The sequence below is a fragment of the Balaenoptera musculus genome, chromosome 1 (assembly GCF_009873245.2).
Source record: "Balaenoptera musculus isolate JJ_BM4_2016_0621 chromosome 1, mBalMus1.pri.v3, whole genome shotgun sequence".
Lineage (NCBI taxonomy): Eukaryota > Metazoa > Chordata > Mammalia > Artiodactyla > Balaenopteridae > Balaenoptera > Balaenoptera musculus.
The window spans coordinates 32,249,668-32,273,933 of NC_045785.1; positions in this window are offsets into that span (position 1 = coordinate 32,249,668).

Below are 24,266 nucleotides of genomic sequence, written 5' to 3' on the forward strand. Positions count from 1 at the left end.
ACCTCCTCGGGCAAGGGCTCCTCCGGGGACCGGGGACCGTCGGCTAGTCTGTCTGTGCCGCCGCGCCAGACAGTCCGGCTGCTGCCGAGGCAGCTCAGCTCAGAGGCGGAGGGCGAGCTCCCGCCGGGCTCCGGGAGGCGCGGACCCTCAGACTGTGCCGCGCGCCCCGGGCCGAGGTGGCCTCTCTCAGTCCAGCTCGCAGCCGTCGGGTCCCGCCCCCTCCGGACCCAACCAATGGGGGCACAGGGGCGGGGCCAAGTCCACGGAACAGACGCCCCAGGAAGGGTTGCTGGGGGGCGGTTGCTGATGCCCCAGAGATACTACCCACTTGTGGGTGGCGGGCGGGACTGGCGAGGAGTCCGCAGCCCTGCCGTCGGGGGCCTCGCGGTTGTCCTGGGCTCCCCTCCCGCCGCTGGCCACGCTATCGGGCAGCCGCGGGGACTCGGCCTGGGGACCCAGGGTAGCGGTGCGGTCCGGGGAGATCAGACCCTACGCTCCAGCGGGGCGTGTCCTTGATCGCCCTGCCAGAGCTGGATCCCAACTCTCCGTCCGGCCCGCAGAGTGACCTTGCAGCCCAACCTGGTGCGCGGAGTGTCGCCGCAGGACCCGAAACGCCTCAGGTGGGTGCCAGCCAGGCCCGAGAGTGGGGCGCATCCCTGTGCGAGCAGCTGGGCCCGGGTTCCCGGCCACCGCAGCTCCTCGCCGGCCTCTTGGCGCCTTCCCCGCAGTCCCCTTGCGTGCGCCTCTGGGAGCTCTTTCCCGGACACCTGACGCCGGCTCCGTCACTGCTCCTGGCGCGCCCACCCGCCTGGCTCCCGCGCGCTCCCGGCTGGCGCCTCCGGCGGGCCGCCCCAGCAGCTCCAGCAGCCGCACTGACACCACTAGGTCTGGCTGGGCGCCCTTCGGACCCCGGTGCCGGTCTAGCCGCGCGCGGGATATGCGCACCCGCTTCCCGCCTCCCGCCGGTCAAGGAGCCCTGGTGCCCTTCCTGAGCCTCTGCGCATCTGAATTGTCACGGCCCTCAGCGGCTTGCGAGGGAAGGCTCCTCACGGAAACCCCTCCATTGACTAGCCCCCTTCTGCACACCCTGCTGTTCCCTAGGTGCCTTCTCACCGCATTTATTCGTTTATGGTTGAGGCGCTGCGCTGAGAGGAAAAGACCCTTAGACTGAACTCTGAAGGCCGGAAGGAATTGGCTGGGATGAAGGAAAGGTCAGTGGGAGGGGAATGTTCCAGGCAGAGGAAATAGCTTGTGCGAAGGCCGAGACTCCAAGGAGCGTAACAGTGGCAGGTGACAATCAGCACTGTCCATGTGCCAGCCATGTTCTGTACCATTTCTTTCACGCTCACACGTTGTCACAGGGTAGATACCTAACCGCCCCTCCTCCACCTCATTTAAACAGACGAAGGAGACCGGCACACAAGGGTTAAGGGACTTCCCTCAGGTCACACAACACTGGAGGCTGGGCTGCAGCAGGTGGGGCACGTGCAGGTGAGCTGTGGCAGTGGAGGCTGGAGAGCCTGGGGGGGCAAAATTGGCCAGCTGAGGGTAGGTCTGGAGGCACGGACAAGGACAGACCACAAGGGCCTTGGAGGCTAGAAGAGGGCTCTGGGCCGCCTGAACCATAATGGTGCCCTAATGTAAAATTAAAGATTAAACGTTAAAATTATGTCCCAATAAAATTCACATTTTTCCATGATCACTTCAAAAAAAATTTTAAATATCAAATAAATCCTTAAATAATCATCTGCTGTTGCCTTAGCAACATGCCTAGTCTGTCTTACCCACAAACAGACCACGTGTAGGCAGATAAGAATGCTGAACTTTATCATAAGGATAATGGAGATAAGCCATTGAAAGTGCCCAGACAAGACCAGAGCCTGGATGCAGAAGGGACCCCAGGTTGTAAGGAGGAGAGACTGGAGTCAGGGGCCCACATCTGGGGCAGGTACAGTAATGGGAGGCAGGAAGGAAGACAGTAGCAATGGTGGAAGGCAGAGGAGAAGGCTGTTTAGGAGGCTGAATCCACAGGGCTTGGTGACTGCATCAGAGGCAGGGGGCAGAGTCAAAGGGGTGTCCCTTGTCACCTTTGTCAGGGTCTCTGAATCTCCTGCCCCTTCACTGTCCCTGTCTATGTCCCTGGCATCCCTCTGCATTCCCCTTTGAGTCCACACCACATCACTGGGGTCTCAGATCGAGCCTGTAATTCTCTGGTTGTGTATTGTACAATGCTGGCCTCCCAGCAAGACTGCAAGCAGCCCAGTACCAGTATTCTTGTAATAGCCGAGATCATTTATCTCAATTTTGGATGAGTGGAAATAACTGTGATCTTTAAACAATAGGCTCACATTCCCATAAACCTAAACAGCAGGTTATAGCCAGTCCAAAGGGCATCACCCCACAGTTCAGTTTAGCAACAACCACAGGGGGCACTCTGTGCTGTGCTCCAAGCCAGAGATGAAGCGGACCAGCTCCCTGCCCTCAAGAGGCCCCCACTCTAACAGGGGTGGCCATCAGGTGAACTTACAATCTTTTCCAAAAGCAGAATGCGCTCTGACAGAGGGGCCGGCAAAGTGCCTGGAAAGACAGAGGAAGTGGGGACAGGTGATCCTGGAACTCCTGAACTGGAGGGGAACTGAAAATGAGAAAGGTTTTTCTTGGAGAAAGTAGTGTCAAACAAGGGCTTCCCCAGTCACCCCGCAACTCTGTGACCTTGGGCAAGTTACTGAACCTCTCTCAGGTTGTCTCTCATCTATCAGCGAGGCTCATGATTGTAGGATTGTGATGGGAATTACATGAGAATGTACATAGAGCACTTAGCACAGTGACTGGCACACGGGAAGCACTCAATACATGTTAGCTATTGTTATTGTTACTATTATTAACATATTATTATTACACTATTCAAAGCACTAAAAAAACCTTTTTCCTGATTACGAAAACAGGTTGCTTATTGCAGAAACGTTTTAAATACAGAAAGATTAAAAAAAAGAACAAAATCACCAAACCATGTTCAAGAGATAATCACTGGTAATATTGGTGTATTTTTTTAAACACATCTGTACATTTTTAATGCAAAAAAAAAAAAAAAAACAAACCAAGATCACACTTGCTCTATTGACTTACAATATATTGCAATATTTCACCGTGCTGTTGATTATTTTGCATGTGTTTTTGTTTGTCTTCATGGTATTTTTTGTCATCATATGCTATCATAACTTTTATTAACCAAGTATACATGATTGATAATATGTTTTTTTAACATTATCACATTGCTGTTACAATCTTGTCGAATAATCTGTGCTCACCCGTAGTGACTTCTTTAGGATAAATGTCTAGAAATGGAATATTTGGGTCAAAGAGCACACACAGTTTTTAAAGGTTTTTGCTACGTATTATCTGCTGCCCAAATAGTATGAGGGTGCCCATTTTCTTTCACCCTTGCCGACACTAGGTGTTATTGTTAAATATGTAATAAATAAGTCTCTGCCAATTTGGCAGGTACAAACACCTCTCTACTAAAACCGCTGTCATTTGCACGGAGGGGAGTTTACTGACTGTTTCTCTTCTTGAAGCACTCTCCGCCCTCAGCTTCCAGGACCTGCGCTCTCCTGCCTCTCTCCCCCCTTCTCTCCCGACTACTCCATCCTACCTACGTCTTTTTTTTCTTTTTAAATACTTATTTATTTATTTTATTTTTGGTTGCATTGGGTCTTCGTTGCTGCATGCGGGCTTTCTCTAGTTGTGGCGAGCAGGGTCTACCATTCGTTGCGGTGCACGGGCTTCTCATTGCGGTGGCTTCTCTTGTTGTGGAGCACGGGCTCTGGGCGTGCGGGCTTCAGTAGTTGTGGCACGTGGGCTCAGTAGTTGTGGCTTGCGGGCTCTAGAGCGCAGGCTCAGTGGTTATGGCGCACGGGATTAGTTGCTCCGTGGCATGTGGGATCCTCCGGGACAGGGCTCGAACTTGTGTCCCCTGCATTGGCAGCTGGATTCTACCACTGCGCCACCAGGGAAGTCCCAGGCTCATGTTTAAGATTTCAATAAATACCTGTGAATTTACTAGTCTCTGACAAAAGAGTAGCCTCCAACCTTCATGAATCTTCCACTAAGACTTGCTCACTAGTGCGTGGAGCGATGAACAGAACAAAGCTGTGTTGGAATGTGGGGGTCGGTGTCCAGTAAGCCTTCCTCTCTTGCTGTGTGTCTGGCTTCTTGCACGCCAACCACAAAATGCAAATCCATGAACTTTCATTTCTGAAACCACAAGGTTAAATTCATGATCGCCAAGACCTACTCTATATAGAATATGAAAAAGAGACAGCAATTTAAAAGAGCAGAGGGAGGGGCTTCCCTGGTGGCACAGTGGTTAAGAATCCACCTGCCAATGCAGGGGACACGGGTCCGAGCCCTGGCCCAGGAAGATCCCACATGCGGCGGAGCAACTAAGCCCGGGCGCCACAACTACTGAGCCTGTGCTCTAAAGCCTGTGAGCCACAGCTACTGAGCCCACGTGTCACAACTACAGAAGCCAGCGCACCTAGAGCCCATACTCCGCAACAAGAGAAACCACTGCGATGAGAAGCCCGCGCAGCCCAACGAAGAGTAGCCCCCGCTCGCCGCAACTAGAGAAAGCCCGCACACAGCAACGAAGACCCGGCGCAGCCAAAAATAAAAAAAAAAAAAAAAAAAAAAAAAAAAAAAAGCAGAGGGAGTAGCTTGGTGGCCTAGTGATTAGGATTCCTGGCTTTCACTGCCATGGCCTGGGTTCAATCCCTGATCACAGAACTGAGATCCCACAAGCTGCGCCAGGCAGCCTAAATAAATAAATAATAAAAAAGCAGAGACAAGTTTCCCATAAGAAATACTACAGGAGTGGAGATTATCCGATGTTATCACCAATACATGTAATCTTTGCATTTTGTGATCTGAGGACCTATCATAGATATGAATACAATCACAGGATCCTGTCCTGAGCTCCTATGTCATGATCATGTCAGACCCACAGGCTGCCTTGGTGTAGGCGCACTATAATGCCTCATTAAATGACCAATGAGGGGCCTCAGAGGTGCCTCACTCACCCTCCTGACTGCATCCATGATGCTGGGAAAATCCAGTTTATCATGCTCCCAAGGTGTGATTACATGGCAAGAATAAACATATAGACATAATGAAACAGTCTTGTCTTCATGGGGAATCTCCAGCCAGTGGGTAAGGTCACCTCCTGTTAATGGACTAAATGCTCCAATTAAAAGTCAGAAACTGTCAGATGAGTTAAGGGAGAAAAAAAAAGCAAGAACAAATGATAAGCTGTCTATGAAAGATGAACTGTAAATACAAAACACAGTTTGGAAGTAAATGGATGGAAGAAATATATCATGCAAATAAAAAAGTAAGAAGGCTAGAGGGACTGTATTAATATCAAGTAGACACTAGACTTCAAGATAAAGAATGTTAGCAGAGATAATGATAAAAGTGTCACTTCATCAGAATCCATCCTACTGAAACAGGAGGGTATTATGCACCTGAACATGACAGGCTCAGGCTACACTAAATATTGATGAGTATGGTTCCAAAGTGGTTAAAAAGTCCTCACGTTTATTTTGGGAGTCAGTGGAAATGGGTGTCTTTCCACCTGAAATTAAATCCATTTTGTGACCCAAATGACACCAATGGATGATTGGATTGGGGATCGGGGTGGAGGTGGGGGAAACCTCTCAAAGTGACGTTTACACATCGCCAAATCTGAATCAAACCAACTTTGGTAAATGCTTTGTGGCTGATGCAGAATCCTGGCAACAGTTTGTTTAAACACACAGAGCAAGGAGCTGCCTCTCTGACAAGCAGAGATACAGACATTTTGAGACTTCCTTTCTCCCCTAGGAGGGTACTGTGAGCCAAAGGCACACACAGGTGGAGGACCCAACAGCTTTGCCCTCTACACAGCCCAGATCTCATCCCTCACCTTATGGGCATCCATGAGGTTCATGATGAGGTTGAGATCCCCATACACAGGCTGGTCCTCAAGCCAGCTTCGGCTCCACCTTGTACAACCAGTTGACCACGGCCAGCAAAGTGTCCATAAACTGGCCTGAAAACAGCAAGACCTCCATCAACTTGTGCTGCCTGAGAAAAGCATACAAACCTTACCAATTCAGGGGATCTCCTTTTTATGAATAGCCCAACTGAAGGGGAATATTGATTGAACTCTATATAGAGAAGGACCTCCATATTGGAGGTTAGAATGGTTAGAAATGCAGTTAAAAGTTATCAAGACGATGGGAATTCCCTGGCGGTCCAGTGGTTAGGACTTGGAGCTTTCACTGCAGTGGCCTGGGTTCCATCCCTGCTCGGGGAACTAAGATCCCGCAAGCTGTGCAGCAAGTTATCAAGATGACAACAAACCCACAGACAACAAAAGAAAAAATAGATCAATTGGACTTTTGGACATTAACAAAATTTAAAACTTTTGTGCATCAAAGGACACTATCAATAGAGTAAAAGGATAAAAGGCAACCCACAGAATGTAAGAAAATATTTGCAAATCATACATCTGATAAGGAATTAATATCCAGAATACATAAAGAACTCCTAAAACTCAGCAACAATAAAACAAACAACCAATTTAGAAATGGGCAAGGGACTTAATAGACATTTCTCCAAAGAAGATGTATAGATGGCCAATAAGCACATGAGAAGATGTTCAACATTACTAATCATTAGGGAAATGCAAATCAAAACCACAATGAGATACCACCTTATATCCATTAGAATGGCTATTATCAAAAAAACAGAAAATAACAACTGTTGGTGAGGATGTGGAGAAGTTGGAACCCTTGTGTATTGCCAGCAAGAATGTAAAATGGTGCAGCCAATGCAGAAAACAGTAAGGAAGTTTCTCAAAAAATTAAACATAGAGGGGCTTCCCTGGTGGCGCAGTGGTTGAGAATCCGCCTGCCAATGCAGGGGACGCGGGTTCGAGCCCTGGTCCGGGAAGATCCCACATGCCGCGGAGCAACTAAGCCCATGCGCCACAGCTACTGAGCCTGTGCTCTAGAGCCCGCAAGCCACAACTACTGAGCCTGCGAGCCACAACTACTGAAGCCCGCGTGCCTAGAGCCCGTGCTCTGCAACAAGAGAGGCCACCGCCATGAGAAGCCCGCGCACCACAACGAAGAGTAGCCCCCGCTCGCCGCAACAAGAGAAAGCCCACGCGCAGCAGCGAAGACCCAGCAACAAAGACCCAACGCAGCCAAAAATAAAATACTAAATAAAATAAATAAATTTATAAAAAAAAAAAAAAAAAAAAAAAAAATTAAACATAGAAATACCATATGATCCAGCAGTTTCACTACTGGATATATATCCCCAAAATTGAAAGTCATGAGTTGAATAAATATTTGTACACCAATGTTCACGGCAGCATTATTCACAATAACCAAAATGTGGAAACAATTCAAATGCCCATCAACAGATGAACAGACAAACTGTGGAGTATACATACAATAGACTATTATTCAGCCTTTACAGGGAAGGAAATTCTGACACATGCTACAACATGGACAAACCTTGAAGACCTTATGCTTTATTAAAGCTAGACACAAAAGGACAGATATTATGATTCCACTTATGTGAGATATCTAGAGTAGTCAAACTCATAGAGACAGAAAGTAAAAGAGTGGTTTCCAGGAGGTGGGGGAGAGGGGAGTTTTTTGTTTTTTTAAAATTAATTAACTAATTAATTTATTTATTTATTTTTGGTTGCGTTGGATCTTTGTTGCTGCACACAGGCTTTCTCTAGTTGCAGCGAGCAGGGGCTACTCTTTGTTGCAGTGTGTGGGCTTCTCATCACGGTGGCTTCTCTTGTTGCTGAGCACGGGCTCTAGGTGCGTGGGCTTCAGTAGTTGTGGCTCGCGGGCTCAGGAGTTGTGGCTCTCGGGCTCTAGAGCACAGGCTCAGTCGTTGTGGCACACGGGCTTAGTTGCTCTGCGGCATGTGGGATCTTCCTGGGCCAGGGCTCGAACCCGTGTCCCCTGCATTGGCAGGCGGATTCTTAACCACTGTGCCACCAGGGAAGTCCCAGGAGTTATTTTTTTAATGGTTATGGAGTTTCACTGTGGGATGCTGAAAAAGTTCTGGAGATGGTTGGCAGTGATGGTTGGAAAACATTATGAATACACTTAATGCCACTGAACCGTGCACCTAAAAATGGTTCAAATGGTAACTTTTGGGACTTCCTTGGTGGCGCAGTGGTTGGGAATCCGTCTGCCAATGCAGGGGATATGGGTTCGAGCCCTGGTCCAGGAAGATCCCATATACCGCAGAACAGCTAAGCCCGTGCACCACAACTACTGAACCTGCATTCTAGAGCCCACGAGCCACAACTACTGAGGCCGTGGGCCACAACTACTGAAGCCAGTGCGCCTAGGGCCCGTGCTTCGCAACAAGAGAAGCCACAGTGATGAGAAGCCCACACACCGCAACGAAGAGTAGTTCCCGCTCGCCGCAACCAGAGAAAGCCTGTGTGCAGCAACGAAGACCCAATGCAGCCAAAAATAAATAAATAAATAAACTTTTTTAAAAAAGCAACCCCAAAAAATGTTTTAAAAAAAAAGATATCCAGTCCACTGAATCTTCCAATTTCTCCCTATCTATCAACTCTTTTCTGCCTTTATTTTGCTCTTTAACCAACTTAAGTTTCACGTTCCATTGTTTTTTTTGAAATCATGTTCTATTGTTTTAATCACTTCCTGCAAACGTCCTGAACACAATTGCCCTCAGCACTTACCTATCAAAACTCCAAACTCTAGATGAACCTAACTACCCATCTCCTTTGTGCCGGCATCCAGGCTGCTCAGCACTGCTGAAGAACACAAACAACTGGGCATAAGTGACACTATAAATTCATAGTCACCAGCCTCAAGGCTGCTAAACACTTCTATTATGTTTTGTTGTTTAGATACACTGTTCTCAGACTTCTATCTTCCTTCTACCCTGCTCATGCTCAGCAGATGACCTAATGTTCTACTTGACAGAGAAAATAGAAGCTATCATACAGCTGCCTTCTCCTCCCTTCCTTCCCTCCTATCCAAGGACTCCTTTTGTGCGCAGAATTCCATCCCTCCAGATTCCTGGGAACTTTGCACTATTCTTTGGAGGGAAGTGATATAGTGTGAAGGGAGAAGAATTAAGAGAGCTGCAGAGGTGCTTGTTTTAAAATGCAAATCTGGGTATATTCATTCCCAACAGGTAACCCTACAGCACCTTCCTATTGCTCTCAGGAATTAAAAAAAAATGCTTGGGCTTCCCTGGTGGCGCAGTGGTTGAGAATCTGCCTGCCAATGCAGGGGACACGGGTTCGAGCCCTGGTCTGGGAAGATCTCACATGCTGCGGAGCAACTAGGCCCGTGAGCCACAACTACTGAGCCTGCGCGTCTGGAGCCTGTGCTCCACAACAAGAGAGGCCGCGACAGTGAGAGGCCCGCGCACCGCGATGAAGAGTGGCCCCCGCTTGCCGCAACTAGAGAAAGCCCTTGCACAGAAACGAAGACCCAACACAGCCAAAAAGAAAATATAAATAAATAAATAAATTTATTAAAAAAAAAAAAATGCTTGACATGGCTCTCATCAATACATAGTTCACAAGAGAAGAGATGCAAGCAACCTTTAAATATATTGAAATATGCCAACTTCACTCATAATAAGAAAAGTACAAATTTAAATAACACTGAGCTAAAATTTCTCACCTATCAAAAGAACAAAAAAAATCAAAAATTTATCAACACAGACATGATGAAGCTGTGAGGAAATAGGTACTCGTAAATTCCTGATGGGAGTACAAAAATAGTACAGTCTCTACAGAGGGCAATTTGACGGTATCTATCAAAATTTCAAACACATTTACACTTAGACCCAGCAATCCCTCTTCTGAGAATTTATTTTATAGACATATCTCTGCACTGAGAAATGACATATGTAAAAAGGTGATATTCAATATATTTAACAAGTGGATATGATCATTAAAATGTATATATATATATATATGTGTCTATATATATGTATATCAATAATTTAAAAATATTCCCTCTTATTCTCTAATTTATCTAAACTATATCTTATATGACTGTCTAACAAGTGATACAAATTGTAGGTGCTAACCTATTCATCAAATTATTCTAATGATTTCCAAATCATATATTGGTTTTTAGAAGTTGCGGGCATATTGTTCGTATAATGCAGTTGTCACTAGCTAAGTGATATCATTGTCTGAGCCATGATTTGACATTAAACTCTTCCAACGCTTTCTCCGCTAAATTGATCATCTTTAGGTGACGTGTCCTCTCAATCAATAGAGAATTAATTCTTAAAAGCAGTCATATTATTCATAGGGCTGAAACTTTTCTTCTGTTATAATTGCTGTTAGTTCTTCTGAAGTAACAGCAATTATATTCAAAGTTCTTCTAACAATTAATAGTACTGTGTGAGATTTTTAAAAAATATTTCAGGGTTGTTTACTGGACTAGGTAACATGAAAAGTCTTACATTTGTATATCAAATCATTGAAATTGTGTAGAAAAATATATATACAGTGAATGAAATTGAGCGCCCCTTTAGAAATTTTACTACTGATATTCTCCAGTTTAGGTGTGTGAGATTTGTATGTATCATACAATATCTCTATTACCAATCAAGTCATGAAGGTCATTAATTTGAATGTCATATTTAAATAGTTGGCTTAAGGTTGTTGATCTTTTTTTACCTTCAACTCACATAACTTTGCAAGCATCCTTTGACCAAGTTTCAGGATTCAATAAGAAGTTAGGAGAATTTAAAGTTCATTGTATATTTTACTTTTGTTCAAATAACCACTTTGGCTTGCTACAACAAAACGTGCTGGGCCCTTGGCCCTGAGTTCCTCAGCTATGGTGCAACCCACTGCCTGTATAGGTTCCAAACTGGCCCCACTATATCACCACAAAGGTCTTGGAGGCATATGTTTGTACGTGGGGGAGAGTGAGCCATTAAAGTCTTTCCATTAAGGATGGGTTTGCTTTCTGGCTTCCCTATCATCCTCTGTAGTTATTGACAATTGCCCTCCCCTTGGGTCACATTCCTTTTGTTGGGTCCCCAGATAAAGAGGATAGTTCTAGGAACCGGGAGCATACACTGACTCCTGGTTCTATATAAGCAGTATGAGTCTTATACCTTGTCAAAAGAGACCATGCTCCAAAGACCATAATCAAAGACCCACCGGGAATTCCCTGGCGGTCCAGTGGTTAGGACTCCACACTTCCACTGCAGGGGGGCTAGGCTCCCACAAGCCGCACGGTGCGGCAAAAAAAAAAAAAAAAATCAAAGACCCACCTTTTACTTTAGCCACTAAGCCACAGAGATGGCACAAGTCCCAGGTCAACAGATTAGTCTAAGCTCTCTTGTGTGGTTGCAATGGGTATGATTGTATGCACGTATGGTTGTCAACACCTCCTGTTAAATTTGAATTAATGCCGTAGTTTAAGCAGAACAATCCACCTACAGCACAAGAAAGGAAGCTCAAGGGTTATCTGAAACAACCCCTACCGATCCCTCTGGGACTTACTCATTTGCCTGAGTCAGGGATGCTGGGGTGCATGAATGAGGTCACTACTGCAGCCTGGCCTCATACTGCTGATTGGGATTCTGCTGATGGTGTCTAATCTGAGTTTCTGATAGGATGGCCTATTCATGTGAAAATTTGAACTCATTTAAAAATGTGTAGGGCTGAGTGGTTGGATTGTTGAGAAAGGCAGCCACCATGGGCCCTGAGAGCCCCTGTCTATCCTTGCTGGGCTAAACCAAACTACCTGACACTGAGCAGTCTCTGCAGCTTTTCACAAAGTTGATGGGACAGGTCAAGGAGACCACAGGAGACTGATGTGCCCATTCACTCTCCAGAGCATGAGACTGGTTTGCTGCTCGCTTCAAAAAGTTCTGGGCGCTTGCAGCCACCGTGGAAAATAGTATGGAGGCTTCTCAAAAAACTAAAAATAGAACTACCATATGACCCAGCAATTCAATCCTGGGTATATATCTGAAAGAAAACAGAAACACTAATTTGAAAAGATACATGCACCCCAGTGTTATAGCAGCATTATTTACAATTGCCTAGATATGGAAACAACCTAAGTGTCCATCAACAGAGCAATGGATAAAGAAGATGTGGTACATATATACAATGGAGTACTACTCAGCCATTAAAAAGAACAAAATTTTGCCATTTATAGCAACATGGATGGACTTGGAGGACATTATGCTAAGTGAAATAAGTCAGACAGAGAAAGACAAATACTGGGGGACTTCCCTGGCAGTCCAGTGGTTAGGGCTCCGCGCTTCCATTGCAGAGGGCGTGGGTTCGATGCCTGGTCAGGGAACTAAGATCAACACGGCGTGCCGAAAAAAAAAAAAAAAAAAGACAAATACTGTATGTTATCACTTATATGTGGAATCGAAAAATTACAACAAACTAGTGAATATAACAAAAAAGATGCAGACTCACAGATACAGAGAACAAACTAGTGATTGCCAGTGGGGAGAGGGGTGAGGAGAGGGGCAAGATAGAGGTTGGGGATTAAGGTATATAACTATTAGGTATAAAATAAGCTACAAGGATATATTGTACAACATGGGGAATATAGCCAATGTTTTATAATAACTATAAATGGAGCATAACCTTTAAAAATTGAGAATCACTATATTGTACACCTGTAACTTATATAATATTGTACAGCAACTACACTACAATTAAAAAAAAAAAAGGCTCGAGGGACTTCCCTGGCAGTCCGGTGGTTAAGACTTCACCTTCCAGTGCAGGGGTTGCTGGTTCAATCCCTGGTCAGGGAGCTAGGCTCCCACATGCCTTGCGGCCAAAAAAACAAAACATAAAACAGAAGCAATATTGTAACAAATTCAATAAAGACTTTAGAAATGGTCCACATCAAAAAAATCTTTAAAAAAAAAAAAAAAGGCTGGGCCCTTGGCTCTGGTTTCCTCTGGTGTAGCTGTGGCACAACCCATATTTCGTGCGCAGCCTCTATCCGGGCGCATCACGTCACCCGTGTGGGACTTGGAGGCAAGGAGATGGGCACCATTATACTGATAGTCCTGCCATTGCTGTGCTATGAGTAATAGCTCGCCTTGCTCAGCCTCTGTGGAGCTGTGGCAGCGTTGTTACCTGCCGTCCTCTATGAGGTTAGAGTTCTTCCCTGACGGTCTTTTTTTTTTTTTTTTTTTTAATTAATTAATTTATTTATTTTTGGCTGTGTTGGGTCTTCGTTTCTGTGCGAGGGCTTTCTCCAGCTGTGGCGAGCGGGGGCCACTCTTCATCGCGGTGCGCGGGCCTCTCACTGTCGCGGCCTCTCCCGTTGCGGAGCACAGGCTCCAGACGCGCAGGCTCAGTAGTTGTGGCTCACGGGCTTAGTTGCTCCGCGGCATGTGGGATCTTCCCAGACCAGGGCTCGAACCCGTGTCCCCTGCATTGGCAGGCAGATTCTTAACCACTGCGCCACCAGGGAAGCCCCCTGACGGTCTTTTACTCTCTGTTTTGTATTTCCCATCCCTTTGTCTCTCTGTGCCTGATTCTGGGTACTTTTTTCTGACCAGTCTTCTAGCTCACTAACTGTCATCCACTGAGTTTTTACTTTGAGTCATTGTATCTTTCAACTTGATTCTCTGTATTCATTTCTTAGGGCTGCAGGAACAGAGGTCCACAAACTGGGTGGCTTAAAACAACAGCAAGAAATTCGCTCACAGTTCTAGAGGTTGAAAGTCTAAAATCAAGGTGTCAACAGGGTTGGTTCCTTCTGGAGGCTGTGAGGGAGAATCTGGTCCACACCTCCATTCGGGTCATTGCCGGCTATCCTTGGTGTTCCTTGGCTTGTGACTGCATCGCTCCAATCTCTGCCTCCATCATCACATGGATTCTCTCCCTGTGTGTTTTCACATCATCTTTTTGTAAGGACACCAGTCATCTTGGATTAGGGACCCGCCCTACTCCGATACGGCCTCATCTAAACTTCTAATTACATCTACACTGACCCTATTTCCAAATCAGGTCACATTCTGAGGTATTGGGGGTTAGGACTTCAACACATCTTTTGGGGGGGACACAATGCAACCCGTAACACTTTGCTTATCGTTCTTTCTAGTTTCCGCTTCTCTGCTGAAATTCAAGCTTGCCTTTTATATCTTTGAATGTAGAAAGTTATTTAAAGGTCTGTCTATAGCTCCAATATCTGAAGCCTCTGAGAGTCGGTTTTTCTTATCTCTTGTTCTACTGGTCTTTTTCATGTTAACTCCTCATGTGCTTGTTGTGTGTTTGTGTGTGCACACATGCATGTGCTGGACAGTCACTGTATTTGGAAAATTCCTTGTAAGAATTTCAGGCTGAGGGTAGTGTTAGCTTCCTCCAGAGAGTAAGTCCAGAGAGGACTTACTTTTTTGCTTTTGCCCAGCACCTGGAGAAATTTGCAATCCGGGATCGCCTTAGTACAATTTCAGGGATTGTGATGGTACGGAGTGGAGGTGAATTTTTTTTTTTGGCTGCACCCTGTGACATGCGGGATCTTAGTTCCCTGACCAGGAATCAAACCCGGGCCCCCTGCATTGGGAGCATGGAGTCTTACCCACTGGACCACCAGGGACGTCCCTGAGGTGCATTCTTTATGAAGATCTATCTACTTCCCATTTGTCCTTACATACTCCCAGAGGTTAGCCTTTTAGTGTCCTAACTCAAAGGGAGGGGGGTTCACCAAGGAGCCCTCCTTGATGGTCTTTGACTCCAAATCCTGTCCCTCTTACCCTGCAAATTTGTGGAAGTACTACTCAGCCTCTAAGCCTCCCGCTCAGGGGAAAAGCAGCCCCAAACATAAGCTCACCTCCCTGAGCCTCTACACTCCCAAGAGTCTTGGCCCAGTCTTGGTAACTCTTCACTAACTTATTACCACTCCACTGCCTTTGTGTTAGTTATTGATTGCCAAATAACAAATAATTGCTAAACTTAGCAGCTTAAAATAATAAACATTTATTATCTTACACAGGTTCTGAGAGTCAGGATCCAGGATTGGCTTAGCTGAGTGGTTCTGGCTCAGGTTTTCTCATGAGGTTGCAGTAAAGCTGGTAGCCAGGGCTGTAGTCATCTGAAAGCTTGGCTGGGGCTGGAGGACCCATTTCCAAATGGTGCACTCACACCTGGCGAGATGGTGCTGGTTGTTGACAGGAAGCCTCTGTTTCTTCACCTCGTAGACCTCTCCCTAGGGATGCTTGAGTGTCCTCATAACATGGCAGTTGACTTCTCCCAGAGTGAGAGCAGGAGGAGACCACAGTCTCTTTAATGGCCCAGCTGTTCACGGTCACTTACACTCTATTTTATTCATTAGAAACAAGTCACAAAGTCCAATCCACACTCAAAGGAGGGGGAATTGGGCTCTACCTCTTGAAAAGAGGTATGTCATCAATAACTGGACACATTTTAAACCCATTCACTTGTTAAGCAGAATGATTTTTAAATGATTCTACTTTTTCCAACTTTTGTCCAACTTTTCTATTCCTCAAAAATAAGATTGATTAGAATTACCCCGTCCATAATAACCTGAAGCACAAGACTATCAATTTGTTTTTTATTCTAGAAATGCAAATTATTTGTCTTATTTTGTACTGATTCTTGCATGTTAATAAATATTCTAGGCTCTTCAGATTTGGACACAGCCATAAAAGATATCCCAGGCTGTGATGGATTATTATTGTTATTTCTTCTTTCTTCTTCTTCCCCGGAAAGAAAGATTCACATTTAAAATATTTAAAAGACGGACTTTCCTGGTGACGCAGTGGTTAAGAATCCACCTGCCAATGCAGGAGACACAAGTTCGAGCCCTGGTCCGGAAAGATCCCACATGCCATGGAGTAATAAGCCCGTGTGCCACAACTACTGAGCCTGCGTGCCACAACTACTGAAGCCCGCATGCCACAAGTACTGAAGCCCATGCATCTAGAGCCCATGCTCCACAACAAGAGAAGCCACCACAGTGAGAAACCCGTGCACCACAGCTAAGAGTAGCCCCTGCTCAACACAACTAGAGAAAGCCTGTGCACAGCAACAAAGACCCAATGCAACCAAAAAATAAATTAATTAATTAATTTTAAGAATAAAATATTTAAAAGAAATGTTAAGAAACATCCAACATTTCTTGTCTCTTTATTCTGGTGTTTGTTTTTAAAGTTTTACTATAAATCTTAAATTTACAAATATCAAAGCACTGCATTCATCCTACTGAACAAGAATGAGAATGAACCAGTAGAAGCTCAGTGAAAACTAAAATATTTACAAGCAGTAGCAGCTAGATAATTAGAAGAGAATGATAAACCGGTGATGGTTCTAAAATACAGAGTGTTCTGTAAAGACTGCTCAATACATCAACACAGTCACCCTGCAGCATGGGCTATAGTCCCAACTGGTCCTGACATTTCTTTTTTTTTTTTTTTTTTTTTTAATTAATTAATTTATTTTTGGTTGCGTTAGGTCTTCATTGCTGCACGCCGGCTTTCTCTAGTTGTGGTGAGCAGGGGCTACTCTATGTTGCCGTGTGTGGGCTTCTCATTGAGGTGGCTTCTCTTGTTGTGGAGCATGGGCTCTAGGCGCGCCGGCTTCAGTAGTTGTGGCACGCAGGCTCAGCAGTTGTGGCCCACAGGCTTAGTTGCTCCGCGGCGTGTGGGATCTTCCTGGACCAGGGATTGACAGGCAGATTCTTAACCACTGTGCCACCAGGGAAATCCCAGTCCTGACATTTCTAATCGTCCGGAAGGCCCATTGGGCAAGTCCTGACATCCTACAACCATAGCTTGAACTAAAGAGTTATAGCAGAATTATATTAAGTTATTGATTGTTACAGCTACAATTGTACTATTTACCAAACACTACAAAAGTATTTCAATACTTTAACAACTGGTACAGCCTTGCCCATGATACTCTTGCTTAATTATCAGCCCTGGGTAGGCAAGTTTGTTCACTGCAGTATTGTTTGTGATAGCAAAAGTCTGGAAACAACCCAAGTGTAATTAAGGAAGGAGCTAGCTAATAAATTCTGCTACATCCCATCATGTACTAGAAAGCTCATAGAAGAAAGCTCTCTATGGACTAATTAAACTACAAAACACCTTTTCAAGTGAAAAAGGTAAGATACAGAGCATGGTATGCCCTCCTTTGAGTAAAACAGGGGTGTGAATGAATAAGAATGCATATTCCTATTTGGTTGTATTTATTCACCTGAAAAGGATACATAAGAAACTAATAAAGTGGATTACTTATAGGGCATGGATGAGGTAAGTGAAAGAACACAGATAGAGGTAGCAGGAAGGCCTTGTAAAGTATATCGTGCTATATGTGGTTTCTTGGATGTTGTGATATATTACTTAACCAAAATATTAAATAGAATAAAAATGTGTTGAATTAATGAATGCTCCATATGACCCTAAGGAACTTCTTTACCCTAATCGAAATCTCAGTTTCCCCACGTGGCCTGGAGGACCACTGAGGGCCTTCCCATCACTGGTTCCCCTACTTTGTGTACAGGCTCTAGGACTCTGGTCTACTGCTCTGGCCCCAGACCTGGTAGAGGGTCGGAAGGGGTCTGCCTCATGTCAGGTGCCTCCCTCCTCTTAAGTCAGGCTCAGGGTTGTCAGCGCTCCAGTCCCAGTGCCGCTCCCTGGGGCCACTGAGCCAGAGGGACAGTTCTCCATTCGGTCCTCCAGTGGGGTGGGGCCAGCAGGATCACACTGAGGGGCCAACCAAGCTCTGTGCTTTACCTAGAAGCCGAGTCTGTGCTGACCTGCTCAGATGGTGCCCCTGCTGGGGTTGAGGGCCGTGGTGGGGTCTTGGAGCTCTCATCACATTGCATGCCTCTGTCCCCTCCCCACCCACAAATGTGACTCCCCACTGCACTGATGTTGGAACCCTCCTTCCCAACTGTAGGCACCTGGCTTCTGTCTGGTGGCTACTGTGGGCTATGTACTTCTGTATACTACCTCTTTGCATCCTCACAACAGTTCAGTTTGGCAGATAAGGAAACTGAGACCTAGAGAGGGTTCGGGGCTACAGCAGAGGTGGGGAAGGGGGAAGCAAAGACAGTTGAAGTAACTTTTCAATGAACTCACCTAAGTGAAGGGATGCTGGGAGCTGGGTGTGGTCAGAATACAGGGAGCAGAAAGGTACAGGGTGACTGCGGCTGCAGGGGCAGGCAGGGTCCCAGAGGGCCCGGCTGAGGGGCTTGGACAGCCGTCCAAGATGGGGCATTGGCAGATGGAGCAGGGTTGAGGCTTTGGGAGAAATCCAGATCATGAGGCCTGGTCTAAGAGGTACAGGGGATACAAGAGGAACCAGAATCAGCAGGACTTGGTGACTTGTAGGACGTGGAGGTGGGGGAGAAGAAGGGGTAATGATAATGATTGGCAGGTATGGGGCACATCCTGTGTGTGGCTCAGTAGCAAGTGTTTTATATTCACTGTTATACTTAATCCTCACAACATCCTGATGATGTTGGTACTATTATTATCCCCATTTAACAGATGGGGACTGGGGCTCCAAGGGATAGGATCCTTGGTGGAGGACACATAGCTAGTGCCCATGTCCTTGGGAGTTACTGTTTTCTGGCTGCCACTTCCCCCGGGTGCTAGGCTGCTGATGTCCACCAGGGAGCAGAGAGAAGCCAGGCATTCAGACTCAGGCCTCAAGTTTGTCTGAACTTCCTCTTGGCCTTTCTTTGTGGTAAGAGATCTTGGTGATCAGGGGACTGACCTCTGTTTCTCTCTTTACAATAGGATAAACCAAGGCCAGGGAGGGATAATGACCGACCCAGGTGGCAGAGCCGATCAGAAGCAGAAGTGGGACCAGAGCCCAGGACTCCAGCCTCCCAGCAGCTGTGACCTTGGCCCTAGACTCAGGTGACACTCAGCACCTGGGGGGAGACGGGGTGGGCATGGACCACAGACACCCGTGGCCCCAGGCACAACCCACGCTGCCCTACACACAGAAGGGATCCAGCTGCATCTCCTGAACAAGGCTCATCCTCACTACGTCATTACCAAGTTCTTTGTAAAATGGGGAGAGCACCTCGCTCACAGCACTATTGTGAGGATTCACGCAAAGCACTAACACAGAGCAAGTTCTCGAGAAGTGGTGGCTATATTATTGTTGCTGTTGCTGTTTTTATTATTAATAGGAAGTTGTCCAGCAGCCAAGGGAGACGGGCATCATTTAGGCCCGTTCTGTAGAAGAGGAGGTGAGGCTCAGGGAGTCCCACGGCAGCGAGGGGCGGGGTCCTGGCACCCCAGGCCCGGGCAGCCACACCTGCCCCAGGAGGGGCCTCTTCCTCTGGATGATTCTTTCACTCATTCATGTGTGCAGGACTCACCCCGAGCTGGCCCTGTCGTGGGTACAGGGTGCCATGCCCTGGGCCCTGTGGTGAATGATGGGGACTGAAGTGAGCAGAAACACGCTTGCAGGCCCCGAGCCTACGGGCTCCCTGGTCTGGGCACTGAGCAGTGAGCCCAGGGGCCAGAAAGCCAGGCCTGAGTGTGCCGGCTCCATGCCACCTCTGCCTGATCTTCCACAGACTGACACTTCGCAGGTCAGAGCATCTCCTGGGTAGCATTCTGCCCCCAGAAGAGCCTCGAGGCTACCAACAGAGCTGGGAGCTCCTCATCCAGGGGCTACTCCGGGGCCAGGGAGTGCTGCGTGGGAAGAAGTCTCCTCCCAACAGTGTTGGGAGCTTTTTCTAAGAGACCCCTCCTGAGTCCTTGCCCTGCTGTCTGGAGTTGGTTTGGGCCAGTGAAGAGGGACCACCTCTGGAATGGCCTCCTTTTGTCCAGCCCGGGGAATATCCAGGTCAGGGGAACAGGGTCTGGCCTGGGAATCAGGGGCCCAGGGTCATGGTTCGGGGATTATCCTCCCAGGCATTGTTGCCCCTGCATAAGACAACACAGCTTGGATCTGCGCACGCTCACATAAATGAGAAGCAAGCGGGGGTTGAAGGCCAGCTCCATGCCCTGCTCCGCTTAGCACAGCTGGGGGCCCTGGAGGAAGGCTGTGTCCACCTGGAGTAAAGAGCTTCCTTTTCTGAATCATCATTAAGCACCACACGGGCTGGCAGTGGCCCTGATGGCAGGGGTCACTAGAGCACGGTGGTGGCGTAAGCCTTGATGTCGGCCGGGGCTGGGAGTTGGGCCTGGGGCTCTGGGCCGGGCCCTATTTGAATGAAAGAGCTGCAGTGAGGTGGTCTCTTGCCCAGATTCGTGCTCCCGAAGTCTTGCTCACAAGAAGGAAGGAAGGAGAAGGAACAGGTCATAGGCTGGCCACCCCCTCAGGAGGCTGGACCTCCCCTTCGAGGAGCTTCTAGTGCTTTGCTCAAGATATGTCTAACACGAACCCCACCACCGCCCTCGGGGCTCCAGAGTCTTTTCCACTTTTCACTCTCCCGGGGCCCTAGTCCAGACTTACTCCCCCTGATGCCTGGTGGCATGTCCAAATTCCTCTGCAGGGCCATTGGTTCTCTACCACAGACTCACATCTGTCCGGTCTGCTCCTCTGAGCAGCCATGGCTGTTGAGACGGACCTCCTGGCTGGGGGGAACGCCAGGCCCTAGAGCCGTGAAGCCACCTGCCCTGTGAAGACACCTTGCGGGGGGGGGGGGGGGTGGCAGTAACAGGAGGTCCAGGCAGCCCAGCAGAGCCCCTGGGTGGAGATGGGGTGAGATGAAGGCCTCCCTCTGGGACGCCCACCCCAGACAGGCAGGCAGGCATTCCAGGCTGGGCACCAAGGCCTCCCTGTGGCCTCCTGAGGCCGTGTAAGGACCCGACCTGGCCTGGCCTGGAGGTCAGATTCCTCAGCCGAGGCGCTGCAGGCACAGGAGAGGCGGCCAGTGGAGGCGGGAGGACTCCTTTGTTCCAGGTATTTTCTCAACGTTGGGGCCGGGCTGCCTGCCAGGTGCCAGGGCGCGGCTCTGGCCCCCCGCGCACAAGCAGCTCTGCCGCCAAGCTCTGCGCCCGGCCCAGCAGCTCCTTCCCGCGCTTCGTCTGCCAGTGCCGGCAAAGCAAGAGGCAGGACCCGGGGTGGGCGGGAGGGCGGACAGAGCGGGCCCTCCAGCCTCCTGTCAGGACTCACTCAGGGCTCCTCGTGGTGTTCGGCATTGAGAACTACATTCTTCCAGGAGAATGGGTTAAAGATGTATAAAGATACCAACTTCGGCTCAAGAAAATATGATAAAACTGCAACGCTGGGCATGGGCTCTGTCTAGATGTGAATCCCAGCTCCACCACCTCGTAGCTGTGTGACCGTGGCAAGTTACTTACCCTCTCTGTACCTCAGTTTCCTCATCTGAAAATGAGGGATGATAGTTGTACCTACCTCGGAGGAATGTTGAGGATTTAACAAGTTATCACATGTAAAGCTCTCAGAACAAAGTCTTGGGCAGGGTAGGAGTCGTAGAAGTGTTTGCTGAGAGTGTGATGGTGACATCAGTGAGGTTAATGTTAGCCAAGACGCTTGATTGCACAAAACAAAAACCGCTCAAGCAAGTTGAGTAAAAGAGGAATTTAATACAAGTCTTCAGCGGTGTCACACGGAACCCAAGGGTAGGGGGCAAACAGACCTCAAGGGAATGAGGATCCTGATTAAAACCACGGAGCAGACAGCAAGCTTCTCTCCCTCTCCGGGCCTCACTGTGCACTTCCTAAACACACGGCCAAATGTGACCCGCTCTTGGTTCTCAGGGCAGGAGAGCAGCAGAAATGGACTGGCATCTCTGAATCCCAACAGCAAAATCAGGGGAGGGAGAACCCTCCCTGGGTTCTGCACGAAGAGCCCATCAGCTGTGGCTGAGGGCACAGCCAGGCACCGAGTCCTAGTGCCCAGAGACAGCAGCACGGGCTGGGCAGATGTTCCCCAGAGCATCTACCTGCCCCAGGGGTGCTCTGGAGTGGAGTTCAAAAAACCTGTGCACTAATCCTGGTGTTGCCTCGGGAAATCTTGACGTCTCTGGACCCTTTTCCTCTTCCATAGTCCTTTATCTCAGCACTTGGGTTGTATTATAATTATGTGTTTGTGTATCTGTCTTCCTCACTAGGCTGTGATTTTCATTCATTCTTTCAACCTAAGAAACGTCTACCAAGCACCACCCATACGTTAGGGATACAGAGATGAATCCAACTCAGGGCTTGCTCCTTCCCGGGGGCTCCTTCCTCAGTCTGGCGTGGGGTGTCATCATGTGAAACAGGTCAGCTTCAGTGTCCAGTTCTGCCCAAGTGCAGGTGCTGCAGACTTTCCCACACCACTGATACTCAGCGTCAGGATCCCACCCTTTGTTTTATGAGGCTTATAATGTCCCTGAGCTGTTGTGGAAAGTGGATGTCCACAGGAAATGGCTCAGTTGGGGCATGGCATGGGTGGGCATCAGTCCTGCTGGGTGATTCAAGGGCAACAGCAGGTAGCTGACAAGAGAAGGACTTCACCGGCAAGTAAGGGGCAGAAGAGGGATTGTGGCTCCTCAGCACAGGTGGTGCTGATGCAGGGGGCCGTGAATGCTTCCTGACGTTGGCTTGGCTGTCACAGCACAACCTGGCCCGGCTGCCGGGCAGTCTCTTGACACTGACTCTGCCCCTCTCCACATCTTTGCTTCCATCTCAGACCACCCTGATCTCCAAGATCAACTCCTGTCCCCATTCTCCACCTGAGTGACCCCTAACCGGCCTTCCCACTAGCAGGATGGGCTAGGCATCCTTCCACGCTCTTACCAGTCCATCACTGGGGACTGAAGAGCGGGTGGGTTATAAAGGTATAAACTTCACACCGTGCTTCCTTTAGGACCCCCTATTTGGGTTTCCATAAACCCACCACTTGGCTTTCAGTATTATTCACATTGTCCACATTGAAGCCTAGTTTGGAAGTTGAAAACCTAAACATAGGTTTTTTCCCCCCCTTTCTCTTTGTATTGTACTCTTGCTATAAAAATACTACTTCTTGAAGGCAATGTGAATGACTCTGAGGGACCAGGCGGAAGGTCACATACAAGGACGTGTGGAAAAGAAAAGCACAAAGATTTATATTTCAAGATGTTTTCCTCCTACACACATCATCAAATAATTGTAAAAACAATATGATAAGGTCTCTAGTTCAGGTCTGCAGAGTTTCCAGAGCGCTGGCACGTGGTGGGAGGAGACAGCAGGGAGGCCTGTGCAGAGGAGGTGATACTGAGCTGAGCATTGAAAGGATGAGTAAGAATTTCCAGGGACATAGAAGTGTCGGGAGAGCATTCCAGACAGCATCAATGGGTCTGAAAGAACGTGGAATGATGGAAGGAAAGACAACTGTGTGCCAAGCACTGTTTTAATAAGTACATTTAAAATATTAATTTAATCATCACAACAACCAGATTTTTTAAAAGATGAAACTAAGGCACAGAGTGGTTAAGTTATTGGCCCCAAAATTCATATGTGGCAAGTGGTAGAGCTGGGATTCAAGCCTGAGACACTTGGCCGCAGAAGCTCTATAACACACACTATTCTGTATATGGAGGCATCGAAAGTGGCTTTGTGAAGGCGGGAGGCAGATTCGGCTGAAGGACTGAGGGGAGAGACCACAGAAGACCTTGTACAGCATCTTAGGAGCTCAGGCTTTATCCTGAAAGTAAAGAGGGGTCCATAAAAACTTAACCAAGGAGAGAGGGGCATACAAGATGCAATTTCAACGATAATGGATCGGCGGGGGGGGGGGCAGGACCAGAGGCAGAGACCAATTAGGAAATGGTTTTATGAGTCTAAATGAGAGACGACATGACCTGAAGAACAGAGACAGAACAGTTAGAACAGGAATGTTAAGTGGGTAGAATGGTGTGAAAGAGCCACAGCCTAATGACTGGAACCTGTGGATGTCACCTTATGTGACAAAAAGGACTTTACAAATGTGATCAACGTAAGGACCCCCAGATGGGTAGATTATCTTGGGTCATGTGGGTGGGCCCTATGTAAATCACAAGGGTCCTTAAAAGAGGAAGACAGGAGATCAGAGTAGTAGGAGGAAGGCAATGGGAAAGGAAGGCAGAGACTGAAGTGATGCAGCTATAAGCCAAGGAATGTAGGCAGCCTCTAGAAGCTGAGACAAGAACAGATTTTCCCCTGGAGCCGCCAGAGGGAACCAGCCCCGCTACACCTTGATTCTACCCCTGTAATACTCATTTCTGACCTCCACTACT